Genomic DNA, 27,286 nt, shown 5'->3' with positions numbered 1-27,286 from the left:
AAAGGAAAAATGTTGTAATGAAGAAGTGAAGCAAGCAGAGCCTAAGGTTCCTGGATGCTTTAGAAAGTCACTAGATTGGTTGCAACCTGAAGAAATAGTTGCAGAGGAAGAAAGTAAAGAGCCTCCCGTGACCCGGATTCAAACCCGGGTTGCTGCGGCCACAACGCAGAGTACTAACCACTATACGATCACGGCAATCGAGCCAGGTAGGAGTCGAACCTACAATCTTCTGATCCGTAGTCAGACGCGTTATCCATTGCGCCACTGGCCCTACTGCTGACATACGTATAGCAAGTTTTTCTTGCGGCCGCAAGGAGACCGGGCCTCGTTGAAGTGCCCTATTCCACTGAACGTCTTCTGTAGCAAGAACTTCTTTGAGAGATAATCTCTATAAAAATGTCATGAATTTGCTCTCTCTGAGTCCAGATATTCACAATGCTGTTCTAAAAGCTTGAAGAAGGTTGCAAGAGGAGTGCAGAAAGCAGCCTGCCGTAAACCGTATTCACACCAGGTTGCTTGCAGCCATAACAAAGAGTACTAGCCACTATAGGATCAGGGCACATTTTGTATGCTAGTCCCGGAGTTATTCACACATTTCTTAAGCTGTTGTTGTTGCAGCCGCACCGAGTGTAGTTAGTGTTAACGGGAAAGTTGCTGGGTGAAGACAAGGAGTGAAGCCAAGCAGTATGGAAAGGGTCCTCTGTCTGAGCAGCTGTCTGTTGTGAGTGGGGCACGGCAGGCTAAGTTCTTCTATCTCCTTCTAGGAGCAAAATCCTCAAAGCATTATCTCTGCATGATTGATCAGGGTCTGCTGTAAAAGTTGTCTGGGCAGAACAATGTCAAAGCAGAGTTGTCCTTTAAGCATTGCTAGCAGCCATCCAAAGTATGGGCGCCAAGGTGAATTGATGCTCAAGTGCTCTGTGTAACATAGGTCTTTTTCTTGTGCGGGTTTCTTGGGGAAGGCAAGTGGTGAAAGTTGGCCTAGGCTTAGCAAGGGACTGGCAACTGGTGAGGCCAAGATGCCATGTGAGGATGGTGTTTGTGAAGATGTTTGAAGATGCTACAAAGCAGAGAAAGGCAAAATGTTGTAATGAAGAAGTGAAGCAAGCAGAGCCTAAGGTTCCTGGATGCTTTAGAAAGTCACTAGATTGGTTGCAACCTGAAGAAATAGTTGCAGAGGAAGAAAGTAAAGAGCCTACCGTGACCCAGATTCGAACCGGGGTTGCTGCAGCCACAACACAGAGTACTAACCACTATACGATCACGGCATGTTAATCGAGCCAGGTAGGAGTCGAACCTACAATCTTCTGATCCGTAGTCAGGCGCGTTATCCATTGCGCCACTGGCCCTACTGCTGACATACGTATAGCAAGTTTTTCTTGCGGCCGCAAGGAGACCGGGCCTCGTTGAAGTGCCCTATTCCACTGAACGTCTTCTGTAGCGAGAACTTCTTTGAGAGATAATCTCTATAAAAATGTCATGAATTTGCTCTCTCTGAGTCCAGATATTCACAATGCTGTTCTAAAAGCTTGAAGAAGGTTGCAAGAGGAGTGCAGAAAGCAGCCTGCCGTAAACCGTATTCACACCAGGTTGCTTGCAGCCATAACAAAGAGTACTAGCCACTATAGGATCAGGGCACATTTTGTATGCTAGTCCCGGAGTTATTCACACATTTCTTAAGCTGTTGTTGTTGCAGCCGCACCGAGTGTAGTTAGTGTTAACGGGAAAGTTGCTGGGTGAAGACAAGGAGTGAAGCCAAGCAGTATGGAAAGGGTCCTCTGTCTGAGCAGCTGTCTGTTGTGAGTGGGGCACGGCAGGCTAAGTTCTTCTATCTCCTTCTAGGAGCAAAATCCTCAAAGCATTATCTCTGCATGATTGATCAGGGTCTGCTGTTAAAGTTGTCTGTGCAGAACAATGTCAAAGCAGAGTTGTCCTTTAAGCATTGCTAGCAGCCATCCAAAGTATGGGCGCCAAGGTGAATTGATGCTCAAGTGCTCTGTGTAACATAGGACTTTTTCTTGTGCGGGTTTCTTGGGGAAGGCAAGTGGTGAAAGTTGGCCTAGGCTTAGCAAGGGACTGGCAACTGGTGAGGCCAAGATGCCATGTGAGGATGGTGTTTGTGAAGATGTTTGAAGATGCTACAAAGCAGAGAAAGGCAAAATGTTGTAATGAAGAAGTGAAGCAAGCAGAGCCGAAGGTTCCTGGATGCTTTAGAAAGTCACTAGATTGGTTGCAACCTGAAGAAATAGTTGCAGAGGAAGAAAGTAAAGAGCCTGCCGTGACCCGGATTCGAACCGGGGTTGCTGCGGCCACAACGCAGAGTACTAACCACTATACGATCACGGCATGTTAATCAAGCCAGGTAGGAGTCGAACCTACAATCTTCTGATCCGTAGTCAGACGCGTTATCCATTGCGCCACTGGCCCTACTGCTGACATACGTATAGCAAGTTTTTCTTGCGGCCGCAAGGAGACCGGGCCTCGTTGAAGTGCCCTATTCCACTGAACGTCTTCTGTAGCGAGAACTTCTTTGAGAGATAATCTCTATAAAAATGTCATGAATTTGCTCTCTCTGAGTCCAGATATTCACAATGCTGTTCTAAAAGCTTGAAGAAGGTTGCAAGAGGAGTGCAGAAAGCAGCCTGCCGTAAACCGTATTCACACCAGGTTGCTTGCAGCCATAACAAAGAGTACTAGCCACTATAGGATCAGGGCACATTTTGTATGCTAGTCCCGGAGTTATTCACACATTTCTTAAGCTGTTGTTGTTGCAGCCGCACCGAGTGTAGTTAGTGTTAACGGGAAAGTTGCTGGGTGAAGACAAGGAGTGAAGCCAAGCAGTATGGAAAGGGTCCTCTGTCTGAGCAGCTGTCTGTTGTGAGTGGGGCACGGCAGGCTAAGTTCTTCTATCTCCTTCTAGGAGCAAAATCCTCAAAGCATTATCTCTGCATGATTGATCAGGGTCTGCTGTTAAAGTTGTCTGTGCAGAACAATGTCAAAGCAGAGTTGTCCTTTAAGCATTGCTAGCAGCCATCCAAAGTATGGGCGCCAAGGTGAATTGATGCTCAAGTGCTCTGTGTAACATAGGTCTTTTTCTTGTGCGGGTTTCTTGGGGAAGGCAAGTGGTGAAAGTTGGCCTAGGCTTAGCAAGGGACTGGCAACTGGTGAGGCCAAGATGCCATGTGAGGATGGTGTTTGTGAAGATGTTTGAAGATGCTACAAAGCAGAGAAAGGCAAAATGTTGTAATGAAGAAGTGAAGCAAGCAGAGCCGAAGGTTCCTGGATGCTTTAGAAAGTCACTAGATTGGTTGCAACCTGAAGAAATAGTTGCAGAGGAAGAAAGTAAAGAGCCTGCCGTGACCCGGATTCGAACCGGGGTTGCTGCGGCCACAACGCAGAGTACTAACCACTATACGATCACGGCAATCGAGCCAGGTAGGAGTCGAACCTACAATCTTCTGATCCGTAGTCAGACGCGTTATCCATTGCGCCACTGGCCCTACTGCTGACATACGTATAGCAAGTTTTTCTTGCGGCCGCAAGGAGACCGGGCCTCGTTGAAGTGCCCTATTCCACTGAACGTCTTCTGTAGCGAGAACTTCTTTGAGAGATAATCTCTATAAAAATGTCATGAATTTGCTCTCTCTGAGTCCAGATATTCACAATGCTGTTCTAAAAGCTTGAAGAAGGTTGCAAGAGGAGTGCAGAAAGCAGCCTGCCGTAAACCGTATTCACACCAGGTTGCTTGCAGCCATAACAAAGAGTACTAGCCACTATAGGATCAGGGCACATTTTGTATGCTAGTCCCGGAGTTATTCACACATTTCTTAAGCTGTTGTTGTTGCAGCCGCACCGAGTGTAGTTAGTGTTAACGGGAAAGTTGCTGGGTGAAGACAAGGAGTGAAGCCAAGCAGTATGGAAAGGGTCCTCTGTCTGAGCAGCTGTCTGTTGTGAGTGGGGCACGGCAGGCTAAGTTCTTCTATCTCCTTCTAGGAGCAAAATCCTCAAAGCATTATCTCTGCATGATTGATCAGGGTCTGCTGTTAAAGTTGTCTGGGCAGAACAATGTCAAAGCAGAGTTGTCCTTTAAGCATTGCTAGCAGCCATCCAAAGTATGGGCGCCAAGGTGAATTGATGCTCAAGTGCTCTGTGTAACATAGGTCTTTTTCTTGTGCGGGTTTCTTGGGGAAGGCAAGTGGTGAAAGTTGGCCTAGGCTTAGCAAGGGACTGGCAACTGGTGAGGCCAAGATGCCATGTGAGGATGGTGTTTGTGAAGATGTTTGAAGATGCTACAAAGCAGAGAAAGGCAAAATGTTGTAATGAAGAAGTGAAGCAAGCAGAGCCGAAGGTTCCTGGATGCTTTAGAAAGTCACTAGATTGGTTGCAACCTGAAGAAATAGTTGCAGAGGAAGAAAGTAAAGAGCCTGCCGTGACCCGGATTCGAACCAGGGTTGCTGCAGCCACAACGCAGAGTACTAACCACTATACGATCACGGCATGTTAATCGAGCTAGGTAGGAGTCGAACCTACAATCTTCTGATCCGTAGTCAGACGCGTTATCCATTGCGCCACTGGCCCTACTGCTGACATACGTATAGCAAGTTTTTCTTGCGGCCGCAAGGAGACCGGGCCTTGTTGAAGTGCCCTATTCCACTGAACGTCTTCTGTAGCGAGAACTTCTTTGAGAGATAATCTCTATAAAAATGTCATGAATTTGCTCTCTCTGAGTCCAGATATTCACAATGCTGTTCTAAAAGCTTGAAGAAGGTTGCAAGAGGAGTGCAGAAAGCAGCCTGCCGTAAACCGTATTCACACCAGGTTGCTTGCAGCCATAACAAAGAGTACTAGCCACTATAGGATCAGGGCACATTTTGTATGCTAGTCCCGGAGTTATTCACACATTTCTTAAGCTGTTGTTGTTGCAGCCGCACCGAGTGTAGTTAGTGTTAACGGGAAAGTTGCTGGGTGAAGACAAGGAGTGAAGCCAAGCAGTATGGAAAGGGTCCTCTGTCTGAGCAGCTGTCTGTTGTGAGTGGGGCACGGCAGGCTAAGTTCTTCTATCTCCTTCTAGGAGCAAAATCCTCAAAGCATTATCTCTGCATGATTGATCAGGGTCTGCTGTTAAAGTTGTCTGTGCAGAACAATGTCAAAGCAGAGTTGTCCTTTAAGCATTGCTAGCAGCCATCCAAAGTATGGGCGCCAAGGTGAATTGATGCTCAAGTGCTCTGTGTAACATAGGTCTTTTTCTTGTGCGGGTTTCTTGGGGAAGGCAAGTGGTGAAAGTTGGCCTAGGCTTAGCAAGGGACTGGCAACTGGTGAGGCCAAGATGCCATGTGAGGATGGTGTTTGTGAAGATGTTTGAAGATGCTACAAAGCAGAGAAAGGCAAAATGTTGTAATGAAGAAGTGAAGCAAGCAGAGCCGAAGGTTCCTGGATGCTTTAGAAAGTCACTAGATTGGTTGCAACCTGAAGAAATAGTTGCAGAGGAAGAAAGTAAAGAGCCTGCCGTGACCCGGATTCGAACCGGGGTTGCTGCGGCCACAACGCAGAGTACTAACCACTATACGATCACGGCAATCGAGCCAGGTAGGAGTCGAACCTACAATCTTCTGATCCGTAGTCAGACGCGTTATCCATTGCGCCACTGGCCCTACTGCTGACATACGTATAGCAAGTTTTTCTTGCGGCCGCAAGGAGACCGGGCCTCGTTGAAGTGCCCTATTCCACTGAACGTCTTCTGTAGCGAGAACTTCTTTGAGAGATAATCTCTATAAAAATGTCATGAATTTGCTCTCTCTGAGTCCAGATATTCACAATGCTGTTCTAAAAGCTTGAAGAAGGTTGCAAGAGGAGTGCAGAAAGCAGCCTGCCGTAAACCGTATTCACACCAGGTTGCTTGCAGCCATAACAAAGAGTACTAGCCACTATAGGATCAGGGCACATTTTGTATGCTAGTCCCGGAGTTATTCACACATTTCTTAAGCTGTTGTTGTTGCAGCCGCACCGAGTGTAGTTAGTGTTAACGGGAAAGTTGCTGGGTGAAGACAAGGAGTGAAGCCAAGCAGTATGGAAAGGGTCCTCTGTCTGAGCAGCTGTCTGTTGTGAGTGGGGCACGGCAGGCTAAGTTCTTCTATCTCCTTCTAGGAGCAAAATCCTCAAAGCATTATCTCTGCATGATTGATCAGGGTCTGCTGTTAAAGTTGTCTGTGCAGAACAATGTCAAAGCAGAGTTGTCCTTTAAGCATTGCTAGCAGCCATCCAAAGTATGGGCGCCAAGGTGAATTGATGCTCAAGTGCTCTGTGTAACATAGGTCTTTTTCTTGTGCGGGTTTCTTGGGGAAGGCAAGTGGTGAAAGTTGGCCTAGGCTTAGCAAGGGACTGGCAACTGGTGAGGCCAAGATGCCATGTGAGGATGGTGTTTGTGAAGATGTTTGAAGATGCTACAAAGCAGAGAAAGGCAAAATGTTGTAATGAAGAAGTAAAGCAAGCAGAGCCGAAGGTTCCTGGATGCTTTAGAAAGTCACTAGATTGGTTGCAACCTGAAGAAATAGTTGCAGAGGAAGAAAGTAAAGAGCCTGCCGTGACCCGGATTCGAACCGGGGTTGCTGCGGCCACAACGCAGAGTACTAACCACTATACGATCACGGCAATCGAGCCAGGTAGGAGTCGAACCTACAATCTTCTGATCCGTAGTCAGACGCGTTATCCATTGCGCCACTGGCCCTACTGCTGACATACGTATAGCAAGTTTTTCTTGCGGCCGCAAGGAGACCGGGCCTCGTTGAAGTGCCCTATTCCACTGAACGTCTTCTGTAGCGAGAACTTCTTTGAGAGATAATCTCTATAAAAATGTCATGAATTTGCTCTCTCTGAGTCCAGATATTCACAATGCTGTTCTAAAAGCTTGAAGAAGGTTGCAAGAGGAGTGCAGAAAGCAGCCTGCCGTAAACCGTATTCACACCAGGTTGCTTGCAGCCATAACAAAGAGTACTAGCCACTATAGGATCAGGGCACATTTTGTATGCTAGTCCCGGAGTTATTCACACATTTCTTAAGCTGTTGTTGTTGCAGCCGCACCGAGTGTAGTTAGTGTTAACGGGAAAGTTGCTGGGTGAAGACAAGGAGTGAAGCCAAGCAGTATGGAAAGGGTCCTCTGTCTGAGCAGCTGTCTGTTGTGAGTGGGGCACGGCAGGCTAAGTTCTTCTATCTCCTTCTAGGAGCAAAATCCTCAAAGCATTATCTCTGCATGATTGATCAGGGTCTGCTGTTAAAGTTGTCTGGGCAGAACAATGTCAAAGCAGAGTTGTCCTTTAAGCATTGCTAGCAGCCATCCAAAGTATGGGCGCCAAGGTGAATTGATGCTCAAGTGCTCTGTGTAACATAGGTCTTTTTCTTGTGCGGGTTTCTTGGGGAAGGCAAGTGGTGAAAGTTGGCCTAGGCTTAGCAAGGGACTGGCAACTGGTGAGGCCAAGATGCCATGTGAGGATGGTGTTTGTGAAGATGTTTGAAGATGCTACAAAGCAGAGAAAGGCAAAATGTTGTAATGAAGAAGTAAAGCAAGCAGAGCCAAAGGTTCCTGGATGCTTTAGAAAGTCACTAGATTGGTTGCAACCTGAAGAAATAGTTGCAGAGGAAGAAAGTAAAGAGCCTGCCGTGACCCGGATTCGAACCGGGGTTGCTGCAGCCACAACGCAGAGTACTAACCACTATACGATCACGGCATGTTAATCGAGTCAGGTAGGAGTCGAACCTACAATCTTCTGATCCGTAGTCAGACGCGTTATCCATTGCGCCACTGGCCCTACTGCTGACATACGTATAGCAAGTTTTTCTTGCGGCCGCAAGGAGACCGGGCCTCGTTGAAGTGCCCTATTCCACTGAACGTCTTCTGTAGCGAGAACTTCTTTGAGAGATAATCTCTATAAAAATGTCATGAATTTGCTCTCTCTGAGTCCAGATATTCACAATGCTGTTCTAAAAGCTTGAAGAAGGTTGCAAGAGGAGTGCAGAAAGCAGCCTGCCGTAAACCGTATTCACACCAGGTTGCTTGCAGCCATAACAAAGAGTACTAGCCACTATAGGATCAGGGCACATTTTGTATGCTAGTCCCGGAGTTATTCACACATTTCTTAAGCTGTTGTTGTTGAAGCCGCACCGAGTGTAGTTAGTGTTAACGGGAAAGTTGCTGGGTGAAGACAAGGAGTGAAGCCAAGCAGTATGGAAAGGGTCCTCTGTCTGAGCAGCTGTCTGTTGTGAGTGGGGCACGGCAGGCTAAGTTCTTCTATCTCCTTCTAGGAGCAAAATCCTCAAAGCATTATCTCTGCATGATTGATCAGGGTCTGCTGTTAAAGTTGTCTGTGCAGAACAATGTCAAAGCAGAGTTGTCCTTTAAGCATTGCTAGCAGCCATCCAAAGTATGGGCGCCAAGGTGAATTGATGCTCAAGTGCTCTGTGTAACATAGGTCTTTTTCTTGTGCGGGTTTCTTGGGGAAGGCAAGTGGTGAAAGTTGGCCTAGGCTTAGCAAGGGACTGGCAACTGGTGAGGCCAAGATGCCATGTGAGGATGGTGTTTGTGAAGATGTTTGAAGATGCTACAAAGCAGAGAAAGGCAAAATGTTGTAATGAAGAAGTGAAGCAAGCAGAGCCGAAGGTTCCTGGATGCTTTAGAAAGTCACTAGATTGGTTGCAACCTGAAGAAATAGTTGCAGAGGAAGAAAGTAAAGAGCCTGCCGTGACCCAGATTCGAACCGGGGTTGCTGCGGCCACAACGCAGAGTACTAACCACTATACGATCACGGCAATCGAGCCAGGTAGGAGTCGAACCTACAATCTTCTGATCCGTAGTCAGACGCGTTATCCATTGCGCCACTGGCCCTACTGCTGACATATGTATAGCAAGTTTTTCTTGCGGCCGCAAGGAGACCGGGCCTCGTTGAAGTGCCCTATTCCACTGAACGTCTTCTGTAGCGAGAACTTCTTTGAGAGATAATCTCTATAAAAATGTCATGAATTTGCTCTCTCTGAGTCCAGATATTCACAATGCTGTTCTAAAAGCTTGAAGAAGGTTGCAAGAGGAGTGCAGAAAGCAGCCTGCCGTAAACCGTATTCACACCAGGTTGCTTGCAGCCATAACAAAGAGTACTAGCCACTATAGGATCAGGGCACATTTTGTATGCTAGTCCCGGAGTTATTCACACATTTCTTAAGCTGTTGTTGTTGCAGCCGCACCGAGTGTAGTTAGTGTTAACGGGAAAGTTGCTGGGTGAAGACAAGGAGTGAAGCCAAGCAGTATGGAAAGGGTCCTCTGTCTGAGCAGCTGTCTGTTGTGAGTGGGGCACGGCAGGCTAAGTTCTTCTATCTCCTTCTAGGAGCAAAATCCTCAAAGCATTATCTCTGCATGATTGATCAGGGTCTGCTGTTAAAGTTGTCTGTGCAGAACAATGTCAAAGCAGAGTTGTCCTTTAAGCATTGCTAGCAGCCATCCAAAGTATGGGCGCCAAGGTGAATTGATGCTCAAGTGCTCTGTGTAACATAGGTCTTTTTCTTGTGCGGGTTTCTTGGGGAAGGCAAGTGGTGAAAGTTGGCCTAGGCTTAGCAAGGGACTGGCAACTGGTGAGGCCAAGATGCCATGTGAGGATGGTGTTTGTGAAGATGTTTGAAGATGCTACAAAGCAGAGAAAGGAAAAATGTTGTAATGAAGAAGTGAAGCAAGCAGAGCCTAAGGTTCCTGGATGCTTTAGAAAGTCACTAGATTGGTTGCAACCTGAAGAAATAGTTGCAGAGGAAGAAAGTAAAGAGCCTGCCGTGACCCGGATTCGAACCCGGGTTGCTGCGGCCACAACGCAGAGTACTAACCACTATACGATCACGGCAATCGAGCCAGGTAGGAGTCGAACCTACAATCTTCTGATCCGTAGTCAGACGCGTTATCCATTGCGCCACTGGCCCTACTGCTGACATACGTATAGCAAGTTTTTCTTGCGGCCGCAAGGAGACCGGGCCTCGTTGAAGTGCCCTATTCCACTGAACGTCTTCTGTAGCGAGAACTTCTTTGAGAGATAATCTCTATAAAAATGTCATGAATTTGCTCTCTCTGAGTCCAGATATTCACAATGCTGTTCTAAAAGCTTGAAGAAGGTTGCAAGAGGAGTGCAGAAAGCAGCCTGCCGTAAACCGTATTCACACCAGGTTGCTTGCAGCCATAACAAAGAGTACTAGCCACTATAGGATCAGGGCACATTTTGTATGCTAGTCCCGGAGTTATTCACACATTTCTTAAGCTGTTGTTGTTGCAGCCGCACCGAGTGTAGTTAGTGTTAACGGGAAAGTTGCTGGGTGAAGACAAGGAGTGAAGCCAAGCAGTATGGAAAGGGTCCTCTGTCTGAGCAGCTGTCTGTTGTGAGTGGGGCACGGCAGGCTAAGTTCTTCTATCTCCTTCTAGGAGCAAAATCCTCAAAGCATTATCTCTGCATGATTGATCAGGGTCTGCTGTTAAAGTTGTCTGGGCAGAACAATGTCAAAGCAGAGTTGTCCTTTAAGCATTGCTAGCAGCCATCCAAAGTATGGGCGCCAAGGTGAATTGATGCTCAAGTGCTCTGTGTAACATAGGTCTTTTTCTTGTGCGGGTTTCTTGGGGAAGGCAAGTGGTGAAAGTTGGCCTAGGCTTAGCAAGGGACTGGCAACTGGTGAGGCCAAGATGCCATGTGAGGATGGTGTTTGTGAAGATGTTTGAAGATGCTACAAAGCAGAGAAAGGCAAAATGTTGTAATGAAGAAGTGAAGCAAGCAGAGCCTAAGGTTCCTGGATGCTTTAGAAAGTCACTAGATTGGTTGCAACCTGAAGAAATAGTTGCAGAGGAAGAAAGTAAAGAGCCTGCCGTGACCCGGATTCGAACCGGGGTTGCTGCGGCCACAACACAGAGTACTAACCACTATACGATCACGGCATGTTAATCAAGCCAGGTAGGAGTCGAACCTACAATCTTCTGATCTGTAGTCAGGCGCGTTATCCATTGCGCCACTGGCCCTACTGCTGACATACGTATAGCAAGTTTTTCTTGCGGCCGCAAGGAGACCGGGCCTCGTTGAAGTGCCCTATTCCACTGAACGTCTTCTGTAGCGAGAACTTCTTTGAGAGATAATCTCTATAAAAATGTCATGAATTTGCTCTCTCTGAGTCCAGATATTCACAATGCTGTTCTAAAAGCTTGAAGAAGGTTGCAAGAGGAGTGCAGAAAGCAGCCTGCCGTAAACCGTATTCACACCAGGTTGCTTGCAGCCATAACAAAGAGTACTAGCCACTATAGGATCAGGGCACATTTTGTATGCTAGTCCCGGAGTTATTCACACATTTCTTAAGCTGTTGTTGTTGCAGCCGCACCGAGTGTAGTTAGTGTTAACGGGAAAGTTGCTGGGTGAAGACAAGGAGTGAAGCCAAGCAGTATGGAAAGGGTCCTCTGTCTGAGCAGCTGTCTGTTGTGAGTGGGGCACGGCAGGCTAAGTTCTTCTATCTCCTTCTAGGAGCAAAATCCTCAAAGCATTATCTCTGCATGATTGATCAGGGTCTGCTGTTAAAGTTGTCTGGGCAGAACAATGTCAAAGCAGAGTTGTCCTTTAAGCATTGCTAGCAGCCATCCAAAGTATGGGCGCCAAGGTGAATTGATGCTCAAGTGCTCTGTGTAACATAGGTCTTTTTCTTGTGCGGGTTTCTTGGGGAAGGCAAGTGGTGAAAGTTGGCCTAGGCTTAGCAAGGGACTGGCAACTGGTGAGGCCAAGATGCCATGTGAGGATGGTGTTTGTGAAGATGTTTGAAGATGCTACAAAGCAGAGAAAGGCAAAATGTTGTAATGAAGAAGTGAAGCAAGCAGAGCCTAAGGTTCCTGGATGCTTTAGAAAGTCACTAGATTGGTTGCAACCTGAAGAAATAGTTGCAGAGGAAGAAAGTAAAGAGCCTGCCGTGACCCGGATTCGAACCGGGGTTGCTGCGGCCACAACACAGAGTACTAACCACTATACGATCACGGCATGTTAATCAAGCCAGGTAGGAGTCGAACCTACAATCTTCTGATCTGTAGTCAGGCGCGTTATCCATTGCGCCACTGGCCCTACTGCTGACATACGTATAGCAAGTTTTTCTTGCGGCCGCAAGGAGACCGGGCCTCGTTGAAGTGCCCTATTCCACTGAACGTCTTCTGTAGCGAGAACTTCTTTGAGAGATAATCTCTATAAAAATGTCATGAATTTGCTCTCTCTGAGTCCAGATATTCACAATGCTGTTCTAAAAGCTTGAAGAAGGTTGCAAGAGGAGTGCAGAAAGCAGCCTGCCGTAAACCGTATTCACACCAGGTTGCTTGCAGCCATAACAAAGAGTACTAGCCACTATAGGATCAGGGCACATTTTGTATGCTAGTCCCGGAGTTATTCACACATTTCTTAAGCTGTTGTTGTTGCAGCCGCACCGAGTGTAGTTAGTGTTAACGGGAAAGTTGCTGGGTGAAGACAAGGAGTGAAGCCAAGCAGTATGGAAAGGGTCCTCTGTCTGAGCAGCTGTCTGTTGTGAGTGGGGCACGGCAGGCTAAGTTCTTCTATCTCCTTCTAGGAGCAAAATCCTCAAAGCATTATCTCTGCATGATTGATCAGGGTCTGCTGTTAAAGTTGTCTGTGCAGAACAATGTCAAAGCAGAGTTGTCCTTTAAGCATTGCTAGCAGCCATCCAAAGTATGGGCGCCAAGGTGAATTTATGCTCAAGTGCTCTGTGTAACATAGGTCTTTTTCTTGTGCGGGTTTCTTGGGGAAGGCAAGTGGTGAAAGTTGGCCTAGGCTTAGCAAGGGACTGGCAACTGGTGAGGCCAAGATGCCATGTGAGGATGGTGTTTGTGAAGATGTTTGAAGATGCTACAAAGCAGAGAAAGGCAAAATGTTGTAATGAAGAAGTGAAGCAAGCAGAGCCGAAGGTTCCTGGATGCTTTAGAAAGTCACTAGATTGGTTGTAACCTGAAGAAATAGTTGCAGAGGAAGAAAGTAAAGAGCCTGCCGTGACCCGGATTCGAACCGGGGTTGCTGCGGCCACAACGCAGAGTACTAACCACTATACGATCACGGCATGTTAATCGAGCCAGGTAGGAGTCGAACCTACAATCTTCTGATCCGTAGTCAGACGCGTTATCCATTGCGCCACTGGCCCTACTGCTGACATACGTATAGCAAGTTTTTCTTGCGGCCGCAAGGAGACCGGGCCTCGTTGAAGTGCCCTATTCCACTGAACGTCTTCTGTAGCGAGAACTTCTTTGAGAGATAATCTCTATAAAAATGTCATGAATTTGCTCTCTCTGAGTCCAGATATTCACAATGCTGTTCTAAAAGCTTGAAGAAGGTTGCAAGAGGAGTGCAGAAAGCAGCCTGCCGTAAACCGTATTCACACCAGGTTGCTTGCAGCCATAACAAAGAGTACTAGCCACTATAGGATCAGGGCACATTTTGTATGCTAGTCCCGGAGTTATTCACACATTTCTTAAGCTGTTGTTGTTGCAGCCGCACCGAGTGTAGTTAGTGTTAACGGGAAAGTTGCTGGGTGAAGACAAGGAGTGAAGCCAAGCAGTATGGAAAGGGTCCTCTGTCTGAGCAGCTGTCTGTTGTGAGTGGGGCACGGCAGGCTAAGTTCTTCTATCTCCTTCTAGGAGCAAAATCCTCAAAGCATTATCTCTGCATGATTGATCAGGGTCTGCTGTTAAAGTTGTCTGTGCAGAACAATGTCAAAGCAGAGTTGTCCTTTAAGCATTGCTAGCAGCCATCCAAAGTATGGGCGCCAAGGTGAATTGATGCTCAAGTGCTCTGTGTAACATAGGTCTTTTTCTTGTGCGGGTTTCTTGGGGAAGGCAAGTGGTGAAAGTTGGCCTAGGCTTAGCAAGGGACTGGCAACTGGTGAGGCCAAGATGCCATGTGAGGATGGTGTTTGTGAAGATGTTTGAAGATGCTACAAAGCAGAGAAAGGCAAAATGTTGTAATGAAGAAGTGAAGCAAGCAGAGCCTAAGGTTCCTGGATGCTTTAGAAAGTCACTAGATTGGTTGCAACCTGAAGAAATAGTTGCAGAGGAAGAAAGTAAAGAGCCTGCCGTGACCCGGATTCGAACCCGGGTTGCTGCGGCCACAACGCAGAGTACTAACCACTATACGATCACGGCAATCGAGCCAGGTAGGAGTCGAACCTACAATCTTCTGATCCGTAGTCAGACGCGTTATCCATTGCGCCACTGGCCCTACTGCTGACATATGTATAGCAAGTTTTTCTTGCGGCCGCAAGGAGACCGGGCCTCGTTGAAGTGCCCTATTCCACTGAACGTCTTCTGTAGCGAGAACTTCTTTGAGAGATAATCTCTATAAAAATGTCATGAATTTGCTCTCTCTGAGTCCAGATATTCACAATGCTGTTCTAAAAGCTTGAAGAAGGTTGCAAGAGGAGTGCAGAAAGCAGCCTGCCGTAAACCGTATTCACACCAGGTTGCTTGCAGCCATAACAAAGAGTACTAGCCACTATAGGATCAGGGCACATTTTGTATGCTAGTCCCGGAGTTATTCACACATTTCTTAAGCTGTTGTTGTTGCAGCCGCACCGAGTGTAGTTAGTGTTAACGGGAAAGTTGCTGGGTGAAGACAAGGAGTGAAGCCAAGCAGTATGGAAAGGGTCCTCTGTCTGAGCAGCTGTCTGTTGTGAGTGGGGCACGGCAGGCTAAGTTCTTCTATCTCCTTCTAGGAGCAAAATCCTCAAAGCATTATCTCTGCATGATTGATCAGGGTCTGCTGTTAAAGTTGTCTGTGCAGAACAATGTCAAAGCAGAGTTGTCCTTTAAGCATTGCTAGCAGCCATCCAAAGTATGGGCGCCAAGGTGAATTGATGCTCAAGTGCTCTGTGTAACATAGGTCTTTTTCTTGTGCGGGTTTCTTGGGGAAGGCAAGTGGTGAAAGTTGGCCTAGGCTTAGCAAGGGACTGGCAACTGGTGAGGCCAAGATGCCATGTGAGGATGGTGTTTGTGAAGATGTTTGAAGATGCTACAAAGCAGAGAAAGGCAAAATGTTGTAATGAAGAAGTGAAGCAAGCAGAGCCGAAGGTTCCTGGATGCTTTAGAAAGTCACTAGATTGGTTGCAACCTGAAGAAATAGTTGCAGAGGAAGAAAGAAGCCTGCCGTGACCCGGATTCGAACCGGGGTTGCTGCGGCCACAACGCAGAGTACTAACCACTATACGATCACGGCATGTTAATCGAGCCAGGTAGGAGTCGAACCTACAATCTTCTGATCCGTAGTCAGACGCGTTATCCATTGCGCCACTGGCCCTACTGCTGACATATGTATAGCAAGTTTTTCTTGCGGCCGCAAGGAGACCGGGCCTCGTTGAAGTGCCCTATTCCACTGAACGTCTTCTGTAGCGAGAACTTCTTTGAGAGATAATCTCTATAAAAATGTCATGAATTTGCTCTCTCTGAGTCCAGATATTCACAATGCTGTTCTAAAAGCTTGAAGAAGGTTGCAAGAGGAGTGCAGAAAGCAGCCTGCCGTAAACCGTATTCACACCAGGTTGCTTGCAGCCATAACAAAGAGTACTAGCCACTATAGGATCAGGGCACATTTTGTATGCTAGTCCCGGAGTTATTCACACATTTCTTAAGCTGTTGTTGTTGCAGCCGCACCGAGTGTAGTTAGTGTTAACGGGAAAGTTGCTGGGTGAAGACAAGGAGTGAAGCCAAGCAGTATGGAAAGGGTCCTCTGTCTGAGCAGCTGTCTGTTGTGAGTGGGGCACGGCAGGCTAAGTTCTTCTATCTCCTTCTAGGAGCAAAATCCTCAAAGCATTATCTCTGCATGATTGATCAGGGTCTGCTGTTAAAGTTGTCTGTGCAGAACAATGTCAAAGCAGAGTTGTCCTTTAAGCATTGCTAGCAGCCATCCAAAGTATGGGCGCCAAGGTGAATTGATGCTCAAGTGCTCTGTGTAACATAGGTCTTTTTCTTGTGCGGGTTTCTTGGGGAAGGCAAGTGGTGAAAGTTGGCCTAGGCTTAGCAAGGGACTGGCAACTGGTGAGGCCAAGATGCCATGTGAGGATGGTGTTTGTGAAGATGTTTGAAGATGCTACAAAGCAGAGAAAGGAAAAATGTTGTAATGAAGAAGTGAAGCAAGCAGAGCCGAAGGTTCCTGGATGCTTTAGAAAGTCACTAGATTGGTTGCAACCTGAAGAAATAGTTGCAGAGGAAGAAAGTAAAGAGCCTGCCGTGACCCGGATTCGAACCGGGGTTGCTGCGGCCACAACGCAGAGTACTAACCACTATACGATCACGGCAATCGAGCCAGGTAGGAGTCGAACCTACAATCTTCTGATCCGTAGTCAGACGCGTTATCCATTGCGCCACTGGCCCTACTGCTGACATACGTATAGCAAGTTTTTCTTGCGGCCGCAAGGAGACCGGGCCTCGTTGAAGTGCCCTATTCCACTGAACGTCTTCTGTAGCGAGAACTTCTTTGAGAGATAATCTCTATAAAAATGTCATGAATTTGCTCTCTCTGAGTCCAGATATTCACAATGCTGTTCTAAAAGCTTGAAGAAGGTTGCAAGAGGAGTGCAGAAAGCAGCCTGCCGTAAACCGTATTCACACCAGGTTGCTTGCAGCCATAACAAAGAGTACTAGCCACTATAGGATCAGGGCACATTTTGTATGCTAGTCCCGGAGTTATTCACACATTTCTTAAGCTGTTGTTGTTGCAGCCGCACCGAGTGTAGTTAGTGTTAACGGGAAAGTTGCTGGGTGAAGACAAGGAGTGAAGCCAAGCAGTATGGAAAGGGTCCTCTGTCTGAGCAGCTGTCTGTTGTGAGTGGGGCACGGCAGGCTAAGTTCTTCTATCTCCTTCTAGGAGCAAAATCCTCAAAGCATTATCTCTGCATGATTGATCAGGGTCTGCTGTTAAAGTTGTCTGTGCAGAACAATGTCAAAGCAGAGTTGTCCTTTAAGCATTGCTAGCAGCCATCCAAAGTATGGGCGCCAAGGTGAATTGATGCTCAAGTGCTCTGTGTAACATAGGTCTTTTTCTTGTGCGGGTTTCTTGGGGAAGGCAAGTGGTGAAAGTTGGCCTAGGCTTAGCAAGGGACTGGCAACTGGTGAGGCCAAGATGCCATGTGAGGATGGTGTTTGTGAAGATGTTTGAAGATGCTACAAAGCAGAGAAAGGCAAAATGTTGTAATGAAGAAGTGAAGCAAGCAGAGCCGAAGGTTCCTGGATGCTTTAGAAAGTCACTAGATTGGTTGCAACCTGAAGAAATAGTTGCAGAGGAAGAAAGTAAAGAGCCTGCCGTGACCCGGATTCGAACCGGGGTTGCTGCGGCCACAACGCAGAGTACTAACCACTATACGATCACGGCATGTTAATCGAGCCAGGTAGGAGTCGAACCTACAATCTTCTGATCCGTAGTCAGACGCGTTATCCATTGCGCCACTGGCCCTACTGCTGACATACGTATAGCAAGTTTTTCTTGCGGCCGCAAGGAGACCGGGCCTCGTTGAAGTGCCCTATTCCACTGAACGTCTATTGTAGCGAGAACTTCTTTGAGAGATAATCTCTATAAAAATGTCATGAATTTGCTCTCTCTGAGTCCAGATATTCACAATGCTGTTCTAAAAGCTTGAAGAAGGTTGCAAGAGGAGTGCAGAAAGCAGCCTGCCGTAAACCGTATTCACACCAGGTTGCTTGCAGCCATAACAAAGAGTACTAGCCACTATAGGATCAGGGCACATTTTGTATGCTAGTCCCGGAGTTATTCACACATTTCTTAAGCTGTTGTTGTTGCAGCCGCACCGAGTGTAGTTAGTGTTAACGGGAAAGTTGCTGGGTGAAGACAAGGAGTGAAGCCAAGCAGTATGGAAAGGGTCCTCTGTCTGAGCAGCTGTCTGTTGTGAGTGGGGCACGGCAGGCTAAGTTCTTCTATCTCCTTCTAGGAGCAAAATCCTCAAAGCATTATCTCTGCATGATTGATCAGGGTCTGCTGTTAAAGTTGTCTGTGCAGAACAATGTCAAAGCAGAGTTGTCCTTTAAGCATTGCTAGCAGCCATCCAAAGTATGGGCGCCAAGGTGAATTTATGCTCAAGTGCTCTGTGTAACATAGGTCTTTTTCTTGTGCGGGTTTCTTGGGGAAGGCAAGTGGTGAAAGTTGGCCTAGGCTTAGCAAGGGACTGGCAACTGGTGAGGCCAAGATGCCATGTGAGGATGGTGTTTGTGAAGATGTTTGAAGATGCTACAAAGCAGAGAAAGGCAAAATGTTGTAATGAAGAAGTGAAGCAAGCAGAGCCTAAGGTTCCTGGATGCTTTAGAAAGTCACTAGATTGGTTGCAACCTGAAGAAATAGTTGCAGAGGAAGAAAGTAAAGAGCCTGCCGTGACCCGGATTCGAACCGGGGTTGCTGCGGCCACAACGCAGAGTACTAACCACTATACGATCACGGCAATCGAGCCAGGTAGGAGTCGAACCTACAATCTTCTGATCCGTAGTCAGACGCGTTATCCATTGCGCCACTGGCCCTACTGCTGACATACGTATAGCAAGTTTTTCTTGCGGCCGCAAGGAGACCGGGCCTCGTTGAAGTGCCCTATTCCACTGAACGTCTTCTGTAGCGAGAACTTCTTTGAGAGATAATCTCTATAAAAATGTCATGAATTTGCTCTCTCTGAGTCCAGATATTCACAATGCTGTTCTAAAAGCTTGAAGAAGGTTGCAAGAGGAGTGCAGAAAGCAGCCTGCCGTAAACCGTATTCACACCAGGTTGCTTGCAGCCATAACAAAGAGTACTAGCCACTATAGGATCAGGGCACATTTTGTATGCTAGTCCCGGAGTTATTCACACATTTCTTAAGCTGTTGTTGTTGCAGCCGCACCGAGTGTAGTTAGTGTTAACGGGAAAGTTGCTGGGTGAAGACAAGGAGTGAAGCCAAGCAGTATGGAAAGGGTCCTCTGTCTGAGCAGCTGTCTGTTGTGAGTGGGGCACGGCAGGCTAAGTTCTTCTATCTCCTTCTAGGAGCAAAATCCTCAAAGCATTATCTCTGCATGATTGATCAGGGTCTGCTGTTAAAGTTGTCTGTGCAGAACAATGTCAAAGCAGAGTTGTCCTTTAAGCATTGCTAGCAGCCATCCAAAGTATGGGCGCCAAGGTGAATTGATGCTCAAGTGCTCTGTGTAACATAGGTCTTTTTCTTGTGCGGGTTTCTTGGGGAAGGCAAGTGGTGAAAGTTGGCCTAGGCTTAGCAAGGGACTGGCAACTGGTGAGGCCAAGATGCCATGTGAGGATGGTGTTTGTGAAGATGTTTGAAGATGCTACAAAGCAGAGAAAGGCAAAATGTTGTAATGAAGAAGTGAAGCAAGCAGAGCCGAAGGTTCCTGGATGCTTTAGAAAGTCACTAGATTGGTTGCAACCTGAAGAAATAGTTGCAGAGGAAGAAAGTAAAGAGCCTGCCGTGACCCGGATTCGAACCCGGGTTGCTGCGGCCACAACGCAGAGTACTAACCACTATACGATCACGGCAATCGAGCCAGGTAGGAGTCGAACCTACAATCTTCTGATCCGTAGTCAGACGCGTTATCCATTGCGCCACTGGCCCTACTGCTGACATACGTATAGCAAGTTTTTCTTGCGGCCGCAAGGAGACCGGGCCTCGTTGAAGTGCCCTATTCCACTGAACGTCTTCTGTAGCGAGAACTTCTTTGAGAGATAATCTCTATAAAAATGTCATGAATTTGCTCTCTCTGAGTCCAGATATTCACAATGCTGTTCTAAAAGCTTGAAGAAGGTTGCAAGAGGAGTGCAGAAAGCAGCCTGCCGTAAACCGTATTCACACCAGGTTGCTTGCAGCCATAACAAAGAGTACTAGCCACTATAGGATCAGGGCACATTTTGTATGCTAGTCCCGGAGTTATTCACACATTTCTTAAGCTGTTGTTGTTGCAGCCGCACCGAGTGTAGTTAGTGTTAACGGGAAAGTTGCTGGGTGAAGACAAGGAGTGAAGCCAAGCAGTATGGAAAGGGTCCTCTGTCTGAGCAGCTGTCTGTTGTGAGTGGGGCACGGCAGGCTAAGTTCTTCTATCTCCTTCTAGGAGCAAAATCCTCAAAGCATTATCTCTGCATGATTGATCAGGGTCTGCTGTTAAAGTTGTCTGTGCAGAACAATGTCAAAGCAGAGTTGTCCTTTAAGCATTGCTAGCAGCCATCCAAAGTATGGGCGCCAAGGTGAATTGATGCTCAAGTGCTCTGTGTAACATAGGTCTTTTTCTTGTGCGGGTTTCTTGGGGAAGGCAAGTGGTGAAAGTTGGCCTAGGCTTAGCAAGGGACTGGCAACTGGTGAGGCCAAGATGCCATGTGAGGATGGTGTTTGTGAAGATGTTTGAAGATGCTACAAAGCAGAGAAAGGCAAAATGTTGTAATGAAGAAGTGAAGCAAGCAGAGCCGAAGGTTCCTGGATGCTTTAGAAAGTCACTAGATTGGTTGCAACCTGAAGAAATAGTTGCAGAGTAAGAAAGAAGCCTGCCGTGACCCGGATTCGAACCGGGGTTGCTGCGGCCACAACGCAGAGTACTAACCACTATACGATCACGGCATGTTAATCGAGCCAGGTAGGAGTCGAACCTACAATCTTCTGATCCGTAGTCAGACGCGTTATCCATTGCGCCACTGGCCCTACTGCTGACATACGTATAGCAAGTTTTTCTTGCGGCCGCAAGGAGACCGGGCCTCGTTGAAGTGCCCTATTCCACTGAACGTCTTCTGTAGCGAGAACTTCTTTGAGAGATAATCTCTATAAAAATGTCATGAATTTGCTCTCTCTGAGTCCAGATATTCACAATGCTGTTCTAAAAGCTTGAAGAAGGTTGCAAGAGGAGTGCAGAAAGCAGCCTGCCGTAAACCGTATTCACACCAGGTTGCTTGCAGCCATAACAAAGAGTACTAGCCACTATAGGATCAGGGCACATTTTGTATGCTAGTCCCGGAGTTATTCACACATTTCTTAAGCTGTTGTTGTTGCAGCCGCACCGAGTGTAGTTAGTGTTAACGGGAAAGTTGCTGGGTGAAGACAAGGAGTGAAGCCAAGCAGTATGGAAAGGGTCCTCTGTCTGAGCAGCTGTCTGTTGTGAGTGGGGCACGGCAGGCTAAGTTCTTCTATCTCCTTCTAGGAGCAAAATCCTCAAAGCATTATCTCTGCATGATTGATCAGGGTCTGCTGTTAAAGTTGTCTGTGCAGAACAATGTCAAAGCAGAGTTGTCCTTTAAGCATTGCTAGCAGCCATCCAAAGTATGGGCGCCAAGGTGAATTGATGCTCAAGTGCTCTGTGTAACATAGGTCTTTTTCTTGTGCGGGTTTCTTGGGGAAGGCAAGTGGTGAAAGTTGGCCTAGGCTTAGCAAGGGACTGGCAACTGGTGAGGCCAAGATGCCATGTGAGGATGGTGTTTGTGAAGATGTTTGAAGATGCTACAAAGCAGAGAAAGGCAAAATGTTGTAATGAAGAAGTGAAGCAAGCAGAGCCGAAGGTTCCTGGATGCTTTAGAAAGTCACTAGATTGGTTGCAACCTGAAGAAATAGTTGCAGAGGAAGAAAGTAAAGAGCCTGCCGTGACCCGGATTCGAACCGGGGTTGCTGCGGCCACAACGCAGAGTACTAACCACTATACGATCACGGCAATCGAGCCAGGTAGGAGTCGAACCTACAATCTTCTGATCCGTAGTCAGACGCGTTATCCATTGCGCCACTGGCCCTACTGCTGACATATGTATAGCAAGTTTTTCTTGCGGCCGCAAGGAGACCGGGCCTCGTTGAAGTGCCCTATTCCACTGAACGTCTTCTGTAGCGAGAACTTCTTTGAGAGATAATCTCTATAAAAATGTCATGAATTTGCTCTCTCTGAATCCAGATATTCACAATGCTGTTCTAAAAGCTTGAAGAAGGTTGCAAGAGGAGTGCAGAAAGCAGCCTGCCGTAAACCGTATTCACACCAGGTTGCTTGCAGCCATAACAAAGAGTACTAGCCACTATAGGATCAGGGCACATTTTGTATGCTAGTCCCGGAGTTATTCACACATTTCTTAAGCTGTTGTTGTTGCAGCCGCACCGAGTGTAGTTAGTGTTAACGGGAAAGTTGCTGGGTGAAGACAAGGAGTGAAGCCAAGCAGTATGGAAAGGGTCCTCTGTCTGAGCAGCTGTCTGTTGTGATTGGGGCACGGCAGGCTAAGTTCTTCTATCTCCTTCTAGGAGCAAAATCCTCAAAGCATTATCTCTGCATGATTGATCAGGGTCTGCTGTTAAAGTTGTCTGTGCAGAACAATGTCAAAGCAGAGTTGTCCTTTAAGCATTGCTAGCAGCCATCCAAAGTATGGGCGCCAAGGTGAATTGATGCTCAAGTGCTCTGTGTAACATAGGTCTTTTTCTTGTGCGGGTTTCTTGGGGAAGGCAAGTGGTGAAAGTTGGCCTAGGCTTAGCAAGGGACTGGCAACTGGTGAGGCCAAGATGCCATGTGAGGATGGTGTTTGTGAAGATGTTTGAAGATGCTACAAAGCAGAGAAAGGCAAAATGTTGTAATGAAGAAGTGAAGCAAGCAGAGCCTAAGGTTCCTGGATGCTTTAGAAAGTCACTAGATTGGTTGCAACCTGAAGAAATAGTTGCAGAGGAAGAAAGTAAAGAGCCTGCCGTGACCCGGATTCGAACCCGGGTTGCTGCGGCCACAACGCAGAGTACTAACCACTATACGATCACGGCAATCGAGCCAGGTAGGAGTCGAACCTACAATCTTCTGATCCGTAGTCAGACGCGTTATCCATTGCGCCACTGGCCCTACTGCTGACATACGTATAGCAAGTTTTTCTTGCGGCCGCAAGGAGACCGGGCCTCGTTGAAGTGCCCTATTCCACTGAACGTCTTCTGTAGCGAGAACTTCTTTGAGAGATAATCTCTATAAAAATGTCATGAATTTGCTCTCTCTGAGTCCAGATATTCACAATGCTGTTCTAAAAGCTTGAAGAAGGTTGCAAGAGGAGTGCAGAAAGCAGCCTGCCGTAAACCGTATTCACACCAGGTTGCTTGCAGCCATAACAAAGAGTACTAGCCACTATAGGATCAGGGCACATTTTGTATGCTAGTCCCGGAGTTATTCACACATTTCTTAAGCTGTTGTTGTTGCAGCCGCACCGAGTGTAGTTAGTGTTAACGGGAAAGTTGCTGGGTGAAGACAAGGAGTGAAGCCAAGCAGTATGGAAAGGGTCCTCTGTCTGAGCAGCTGTCTGTTGTGAGTGGGGCACGGCAGGCTAAGTTCTTCTATCTCCTTCTAGGAGCAAAATCCTCAAAGCATTATCTCTGCATGATTGATCAGGGTCTGCTGTTAAAGTTGTCTGTGCAGAACAATGTCAAAGCAGAGTTGTCCTTTAAGCATTGCTAGCAGCCATCCAAAGTATGGGCGCCAAGGTGAATTGATGCTCAAGTGCTCTGTGTAACATAGGTCTTTTTCTTGTGCGGGTTTCTTGGGGAAGGCAAGTGGTGAAAGTTGGCCTAGGCTTAGCAAGGGACTGGCAACTGGTGAGGCCAAGATGCCATGTGAGGATGGTGTTTGTGAAGATGTTTGAAGATGCTACAAAGCAGAGAAAGGCAAAATGTTGTAATGAAGAAGTGAAGCAAGCAGAGCCGAAGGTTCCTGGATGCTTTAGAAAGTCACTAGATTGGTTGCTACCTGAAGAAATAGTTGCAGAGGAAGAAAGAAGCCTGCCGTGACCCAGATTCGAACCGGGGTTGCTGCGGCCACAACGCAGAGTACTAACCACTATACGATCACGACATGTTAAATCAAGCCAGGTAGGAGTCGAACCTACAATCTTCTGATCCGTAGTCAGACGCGTTATCCATTGCGCCACTGGCCCTACTGCTGACATACGTATAGCAAGTTTTTCTTGCGGCCGCAAGGAGACCGGGCCTCGTTGAAGTGCCCTATTCCACTGAACGTCTTCTGTAGCGAGAACTTCTTTGAGAGATAATCTCTATAAAAATGTCATGAATTTGCTCTCTCTGAGTCCAGATATTCACAATGCTGTTCTAAAAGCTTGAAGAAGGTTGCAAGAGGAGTGCAGAAAGCAGCCTGCCGTAAACCGTATTCACACCAGGTTGCTTGCAGCCATAACAAAGAGTACTAGCCACTATAGGATCAGGGCACATTTTGTATGCTAGTCCCGGAGTTATTCACACATTTCTTAAGCTGTTGTTGTTGCAGCCGCACCGAGTGTAGTTAGTGTTAACGGGAAAGTTGCTGGGTGAAGACAAGGAGTGAAGCCAAGCAGTATGGAAAGGGTCCTCTGTCTGAGCAGCTGTCTGTTGTGAGTGGGGCACGGCAGGCTAAGTTCTTCTATCTCCTTCTAGGAGCAAAATCCTCAAAGCATTATCTCTGCATGATTGATCAGGGTCTGCTGTTAAAGTTGTCTGTGCAGAACAATGTCAAAGCAGAGTTGTCCTTTAAGCATTGCTAGCAGCCATCCAAAGTATGGGCGCCAAGGTGAATTGATGCTCAAGTGCTCTGTGTAACATAGGTCTTTTTCTTGTGCGGGTTTCTTGGGGAAGGCAAGTGGTGAAAGTTGGCCTAGGCTTAGCAAGGGACTGGCAACTGGTGAGGCCAAGATGCCATGTGAGGATGGTGTTTGTGAAGATGTTTGAAGATGCTACAAAGCAGAGAAAGGCAAAATGTTGTAATGAAGAAGTGAAGCAAGCAGAGCCGAAGGTTCCTGGATGCTTTAGAAAGTCACTAGATTGGTTGCAACCTGAAGAAATAGTTGCAGAGGAAGAAAGAAGCCTGCCGTGACCCAGATTCGAACCGGGGTTGCTGCGGCCACAACACAGAGTACTAACCACTATACGATCACGGCATGTTAATCGAGCCAGGTAGGAGTCGAACCTACAATCTTCTGATCCGTAGTCAGACGCGTTATCCATTGCGCCACTGGCCCTACTGCTGACATATGTATAGCAAGTTTTTCTTGCGGCCGCAAGGAGACCGGGCCTCGTTGAAGTGCCCTATTCCACTGAACGTCTTCTGTAGCGAGAACTTCTTTGAGAGATAATCTCTATAAAAATGTCATGAATTTGCTCTCTCTGAGTCCAGATATTCACAATGCTGTTCTAAAAGCTTGAAGAAGGTTGCAAGAGGAGTGCAGAAAGCAGCCTGCCGTAAACCGTATTCACACCAGGTTGCTTGCAGCCATAACAAAGAGTACTAGCCACTATAGGATCAGGGCACATTTTGTATGCTAGTCCCGGAGTTATTCACACATTTCTTAAGCTGTTGTTGTTGCAGCCGCACCGAGTGTAGTTAGTGTTAACGGGAAAGTTGCTGGGTGAAGACAAGGAGTGAAGCCAAGCAGTATGGAAAGGGTCCTCTGTCTGAGCAGCTGTCTGTTGTGAGTGGGGCACGGCAGGCTAAGTTCTTCTATCTCCTTCTAGGAGCAAAATCCTCAAAGCATTATCTCTGCATGATTGATCAGGGTCTGCTGTTAAAGTTGTCTGTGCAGAACAATGTCAAAGCAGAGTTGTCCTTTAAGCATTGCTAGCAGCCATCCAAAGTATGGGCGCCAAGGTGAATTGATGCTCAAGTGCTCTGTGTAACATAGGTCTTTTTCTTGTGCGGGTTTCTTGGGGAAGGCAAGTGGTGAAAGTTGGCCTAGGCTTAGCAAGGGACTGGCAACTGGTGAGGCCAAGATGCCATGTGAGGATGGTGTTTGTGAAGATGTTTGAAGATGCTACAAAGCAGAGAAAGGCAAAATGTTGTAATGAAGAAGTGAAGCAAGCAGAGCCTAAGGTTCCTGGATGCTTTAGAAAGTCACTAGATTGGTTGCAACCTGAAGAAATAGTTGCAGAGGAAGAAAGTAAAGAGCCTGCCGTGACCCGGATTCGAACCCGGGTTGCTGCGGCCACAACGCAGAGTACTAACCACTATACGATCACGGCAATCGAGCCAGGTAGTAGTCGAACCTACAATCTTCTGATCCGTAGTCAGACGCGTTATCCATTGCGCCACTGGCCCTACTGCTGACATACGTATAGCAAGTTTTTCTTGCGGCCGCAAGGAGACCGGGCCTCGTTGAGGTGCCCTATTCCACTGAACGTCTTCTGTAGCGAGAACTTCTTTGAGAGATAATCTCTATAAAAATGTCATGAATTTGCTCTCTCTGAGTCCAGATATTCACAATGCTGTTCTAAAAGCTTGAAGAAGGTTGCAAGAGGAGTGCAGAAAGCAGCCTGCCGTAAACCGTATTCACACCAGGTTGCTTGCAGCCATAACAAAGAGTACTAGCCACTATAGGATCAGGGCACATTTTGTATGCTAGTCCCGGAGTTATTCACACATTTCTTAAGCTGTTGTTGTTGCAGCCGCACCGAGTGTAGTTAGTGTTAACGGGAAAGTTGCTGGGTGAAGACAAGGAGTGAAGCCAAGCAGTATGGAAAGGGTCCTCTGTCTGAGCAGCTGTCTGTTGTGAGTGGGGCACGGCAGGCTAAGTTCTTCTATCTCCTTCTAGGAGCAAAATCCTCAAAGCATTATCTCTGCATGATTGATCAGGGTCTGCTGTTAAAGTTGTCTGTGCAGAACAATGTCAAAGCAGAGTTGTCCTTTAAGCATTGCTAGCAGCCATCCAAAGTATGGGCGCCAAGGTGAATTGATGCTCAAGTGCTCTGTGTAACATAGGTCTTTTTCTTGTGCGGGTTTCTTGGGGAAGGCAAGTGGTGAAAGTTGGCCTAGGCTTAGCAAGGGACTGGCAACTGGTGAGGCCAAGATGCCATGTGAGGATGGTGTTTGTGAAGATGTTTGAAGATGCTACAAAGCAGAGAAAGGCAAAATGTTGTAATGAAGAAGTGAAGCAAGCAGAGCCGAAGGTTCCTGGATGCTTTAGAAAGTCACTAGATTGGTTGCTACCTGAAGAAATAGTTGCAGAGGAAGAAAGAAGCCTGCCGTGACCCAGATTCGAACCGGGGTTGCTGCGGCCACAACGCAGAGTACTAACCACTATACGATCACGACATGTTAAATCGAGCCAGGTAGGAGTCGAACCTACAATCTTCTGATCCGTAGTCAGACGCGTTATCCATTGCGCCACTGGCCCTACTGCTGACATACGTATAGCAAGTTTTTCTTGCGGCCGCAAGGAGACCGGGCCTCGTTGAAGTGCCCTATTCCACTGAACGTCTTCTGTAGCGAGAACTTCTTTGAGAGATAATCTCTATAAAAATGTCATGAATTTGCTCT

The 27,286-nt window shown here is 47.1% G+C and overlaps 41 non-coding genes across 41 annotated transcripts; all 41 read right to left on the bottom strand.

The window, feature by feature from the left end:
• Nucleotides 1-198: 198 nt before the first annotated feature.
• Nucleotides 199-271, bottom strand: TRNAR-ACG (transfer RNA arginine (anticodon ACG)). The gene has a single exon. It is a non-coding gene; the product is annotated as a tRNA-Arg (tRNA).
• A 1,005-nt stretch (nt 272-1,276) lies between these two features.
• TRNAR-ACG (transfer RNA arginine (anticodon ACG)) lies at nt 1,277-1,349 on the bottom strand. The gene has a single exon. It is a non-coding gene; the product is annotated as a tRNA-Arg (tRNA).
• A 925-nt stretch (nt 1,350-2,274) lies between these two features.
• TRNAH-GUG (transfer RNA histidin (anticodon GUG)) lies at nt 2,275-2,346 on the bottom strand. Its single transcript has one exon. It is a non-coding gene; the product is annotated as a tRNA-His (tRNA).
• Nucleotides 2,347-2,354: 8 nt separating this feature from the next.
• TRNAR-ACG (transfer RNA arginine (anticodon ACG)) lies at nt 2,355-2,427 on the bottom strand. The gene has a single exon. It is a non-coding gene; the product is annotated as a tRNA-Arg (tRNA).
• A 925-nt stretch (nt 2,428-3,352) lies between these two features.
• On the bottom strand, nt 3,353-3,424 carry TRNAH-GUG (transfer RNA histidin (anticodon GUG)). The gene has a single exon. It is a non-coding gene; the product is annotated as a tRNA-His (tRNA).
• Nucleotides 3,425-3,427: 3 nt separating this feature from the next.
• TRNAR-ACG (transfer RNA arginine (anticodon ACG)) lies at nt 3,428-3,500 on the bottom strand. Its single transcript has one exon. It is a non-coding gene; the product is annotated as a tRNA-Arg (tRNA).
• Nucleotides 3,501-4,425: 925 nt separating this feature from the next.
• Nucleotides 4,426-4,497, bottom strand: TRNAH-GUG (transfer RNA histidin (anticodon GUG)). Its single transcript has one exon. It is a non-coding gene; the product is annotated as a tRNA-His (tRNA).
• An 8-nt stretch (nt 4,498-4,505) lies between these two features.
• TRNAR-ACG (transfer RNA arginine (anticodon ACG)) lies at nt 4,506-4,578 on the bottom strand. Its single transcript has one exon. It is a non-coding gene; the product is annotated as a tRNA-Arg (tRNA).
• A 925-nt stretch (nt 4,579-5,503) lies between these two features.
• TRNAH-GUG (transfer RNA histidin (anticodon GUG)) lies at nt 5,504-5,575 on the bottom strand. Its single transcript has one exon. It is a non-coding gene; the product is annotated as a tRNA-His (tRNA).
• Nucleotides 5,576-5,578: 3 nt separating this feature from the next.
• On the bottom strand, nt 5,579-5,651 carry TRNAR-ACG (transfer RNA arginine (anticodon ACG)). The gene has a single exon. It is a non-coding gene; the product is annotated as a tRNA-Arg (tRNA).
• A 925-nt stretch (nt 5,652-6,576) lies between these two features.
• Nucleotides 6,577-6,648, bottom strand: TRNAH-GUG (transfer RNA histidin (anticodon GUG)). Its single transcript has one exon. It is a non-coding gene; the product is annotated as a tRNA-His (tRNA).
• A 3-nt stretch (nt 6,649-6,651) lies between these two features.
• On the bottom strand, nt 6,652-6,724 carry TRNAR-ACG (transfer RNA arginine (anticodon ACG)). The gene has a single exon. It is a non-coding gene; the product is annotated as a tRNA-Arg (tRNA).
• A 925-nt stretch (nt 6,725-7,649) lies between these two features.
• TRNAH-GUG (transfer RNA histidin (anticodon GUG)) lies at nt 7,650-7,721 on the bottom strand. Its single transcript has one exon. It is a non-coding gene; the product is annotated as a tRNA-His (tRNA).
• Nucleotides 7,722-7,729: 8 nt separating this feature from the next.
• Nucleotides 7,730-7,802, bottom strand: TRNAR-ACG (transfer RNA arginine (anticodon ACG)). The gene has a single exon. It is a non-coding gene; the product is annotated as a tRNA-Arg (tRNA).
• Nucleotides 7,803-8,802: 1,000 nt separating this feature from the next.
• On the bottom strand, nt 8,803-8,875 carry TRNAR-ACG (transfer RNA arginine (anticodon ACG)). Its single transcript has one exon. It is a non-coding gene; the product is annotated as a tRNA-Arg (tRNA).
• Nucleotides 8,876-9,875: 1,000 nt separating this feature from the next.
• On the bottom strand, nt 9,876-9,948 carry TRNAR-ACG (transfer RNA arginine (anticodon ACG)). The gene has a single exon. It is a non-coding gene; the product is annotated as a tRNA-Arg (tRNA).
• Nucleotides 9,949-10,873: 925 nt separating this feature from the next.
• TRNAH-GUG (transfer RNA histidin (anticodon GUG)) lies at nt 10,874-10,945 on the bottom strand. Its single transcript has one exon. It is a non-coding gene; the product is annotated as a tRNA-His (tRNA).
• Nucleotides 10,946-10,953: 8 nt separating this feature from the next.
• On the bottom strand, nt 10,954-11,026 carry TRNAC-ACA (transfer RNA cysteine (anticodon ACA)). The gene has a single exon. It is a non-coding gene; the product is annotated as a tRNA-Cys (tRNA).
• Nucleotides 11,027-11,951: 925 nt separating this feature from the next.
• Nucleotides 11,952-12,023, bottom strand: TRNAH-GUG (transfer RNA histidin (anticodon GUG)). The gene has a single exon. It is a non-coding gene; the product is annotated as a tRNA-His (tRNA).
• An 8-nt stretch (nt 12,024-12,031) lies between these two features.
• Nucleotides 12,032-12,104, bottom strand: TRNAC-ACA (transfer RNA cysteine (anticodon ACA)). The gene has a single exon. It is a non-coding gene; the product is annotated as a tRNA-Cys (tRNA).
• A 925-nt stretch (nt 12,105-13,029) lies between these two features.
• On the bottom strand, nt 13,030-13,101 carry TRNAH-GUG (transfer RNA histidin (anticodon GUG)). Its single transcript has one exon. It is a non-coding gene; the product is annotated as a tRNA-His (tRNA).
• Nucleotides 13,102-13,109: 8 nt separating this feature from the next.
• Nucleotides 13,110-13,182, bottom strand: TRNAR-ACG (transfer RNA arginine (anticodon ACG)). Its single transcript has one exon. It is a non-coding gene; the product is annotated as a tRNA-Arg (tRNA).
• A 1,000-nt stretch (nt 13,183-14,182) lies between these two features.
• TRNAR-ACG (transfer RNA arginine (anticodon ACG)) lies at nt 14,183-14,255 on the bottom strand. The gene has a single exon. It is a non-coding gene; the product is annotated as a tRNA-Arg (tRNA).
• A 921-nt stretch (nt 14,256-15,176) lies between these two features.
• Nucleotides 15,177-15,248, bottom strand: TRNAH-GUG (transfer RNA histidin (anticodon GUG)). The gene has a single exon. It is a non-coding gene; the product is annotated as a tRNA-His (tRNA).
• An 8-nt stretch (nt 15,249-15,256) lies between these two features.
• TRNAR-ACG (transfer RNA arginine (anticodon ACG)) lies at nt 15,257-15,329 on the bottom strand. The gene has a single exon. It is a non-coding gene; the product is annotated as a tRNA-Arg (tRNA).
• Nucleotides 15,330-16,254: 925 nt separating this feature from the next.
• On the bottom strand, nt 16,255-16,326 carry TRNAH-GUG (transfer RNA histidin (anticodon GUG)). Its single transcript has one exon. It is a non-coding gene; the product is annotated as a tRNA-His (tRNA).
• A 3-nt stretch (nt 16,327-16,329) lies between these two features.
• On the bottom strand, nt 16,330-16,402 carry TRNAR-ACG (transfer RNA arginine (anticodon ACG)). The gene has a single exon. It is a non-coding gene; the product is annotated as a tRNA-Arg (tRNA).
• A 925-nt stretch (nt 16,403-17,327) lies between these two features.
• Nucleotides 17,328-17,399, bottom strand: TRNAH-GUG (transfer RNA histidin (anticodon GUG)). The gene has a single exon. It is a non-coding gene; the product is annotated as a tRNA-His (tRNA).
• An 8-nt stretch (nt 17,400-17,407) lies between these two features.
• TRNAR-ACG (transfer RNA arginine (anticodon ACG)) lies at nt 17,408-17,480 on the bottom strand. Its single transcript has one exon. It is a non-coding gene; the product is annotated as a tRNA-Arg (tRNA).
• A 925-nt stretch (nt 17,481-18,405) lies between these two features.
• TRNAH-GUG (transfer RNA histidin (anticodon GUG)) lies at nt 18,406-18,477 on the bottom strand. Its single transcript has one exon. It is a non-coding gene; the product is annotated as a tRNA-His (tRNA).
• A 3-nt stretch (nt 18,478-18,480) lies between these two features.
• Nucleotides 18,481-18,553, bottom strand: TRNAR-ACG (transfer RNA arginine (anticodon ACG)). Its single transcript has one exon. It is a non-coding gene; the product is annotated as a tRNA-Arg (tRNA).
• Nucleotides 18,554-19,553: 1,000 nt separating this feature from the next.
• Nucleotides 19,554-19,626, bottom strand: TRNAR-ACG (transfer RNA arginine (anticodon ACG)). Its single transcript has one exon. It is a non-coding gene; the product is annotated as a tRNA-Arg (tRNA).
• A 921-nt stretch (nt 19,627-20,547) lies between these two features.
• TRNAH-GUG (transfer RNA histidin (anticodon GUG)) lies at nt 20,548-20,619 on the bottom strand. Its single transcript has one exon. It is a non-coding gene; the product is annotated as a tRNA-His (tRNA).
• An 8-nt stretch (nt 20,620-20,627) lies between these two features.
• Nucleotides 20,628-20,700, bottom strand: TRNAR-ACG (transfer RNA arginine (anticodon ACG)). The gene has a single exon. It is a non-coding gene; the product is annotated as a tRNA-Arg (tRNA).
• A 925-nt stretch (nt 20,701-21,625) lies between these two features.
• Nucleotides 21,626-21,697, bottom strand: TRNAH-GUG (transfer RNA histidin (anticodon GUG)). Its single transcript has one exon. It is a non-coding gene; the product is annotated as a tRNA-His (tRNA).
• A 3-nt stretch (nt 21,698-21,700) lies between these two features.
• On the bottom strand, nt 21,701-21,773 carry TRNAR-ACG (transfer RNA arginine (anticodon ACG)). The gene has a single exon. It is a non-coding gene; the product is annotated as a tRNA-Arg (tRNA).
• A 1,000-nt stretch (nt 21,774-22,773) lies between these two features.
• Nucleotides 22,774-22,846, bottom strand: TRNAR-ACG (transfer RNA arginine (anticodon ACG)). The gene has a single exon. It is a non-coding gene; the product is annotated as a tRNA-Arg (tRNA).
• A 1,002-nt stretch (nt 22,847-23,848) lies between these two features.
• Nucleotides 23,849-23,921, bottom strand: TRNAR-ACG (transfer RNA arginine (anticodon ACG)). The gene has a single exon. It is a non-coding gene; the product is annotated as a tRNA-Arg (tRNA).
• Nucleotides 23,922-24,922: 1,001 nt separating this feature from the next.
• Nucleotides 24,923-24,995, bottom strand: TRNAR-ACG (transfer RNA arginine (anticodon ACG)). The gene has a single exon. It is a non-coding gene; the product is annotated as a tRNA-Arg (tRNA).
• A 1,000-nt stretch (nt 24,996-25,995) lies between these two features.
• On the bottom strand, nt 25,996-26,068 carry TRNAR-ACG (transfer RNA arginine (anticodon ACG)). Its single transcript has one exon. It is a non-coding gene; the product is annotated as a tRNA-Arg (tRNA).
• Nucleotides 26,069-27,070: 1,002 nt separating this feature from the next.
• TRNAR-ACG (transfer RNA arginine (anticodon ACG)) lies at nt 27,071-27,143 on the bottom strand. The gene has a single exon. It is a non-coding gene; the product is annotated as a tRNA-Arg (tRNA).
• Nucleotides 27,144-27,286: the final 143 nt, after the last annotated feature.

Source organism: Hyperolius riggenbachi, chromosome 3, assembly GCF_040937935.1.
Source record: "Hyperolius riggenbachi isolate aHypRig1 chromosome 3, aHypRig1.pri, whole genome shotgun sequence".
Lineage (NCBI taxonomy): Eukaryota > Metazoa > Chordata > Amphibia > Anura > Hyperoliidae > Hyperolius > Hyperolius riggenbachi.
This window is presented reverse-complemented; position numbering and strand designations above follow the sequence as displayed.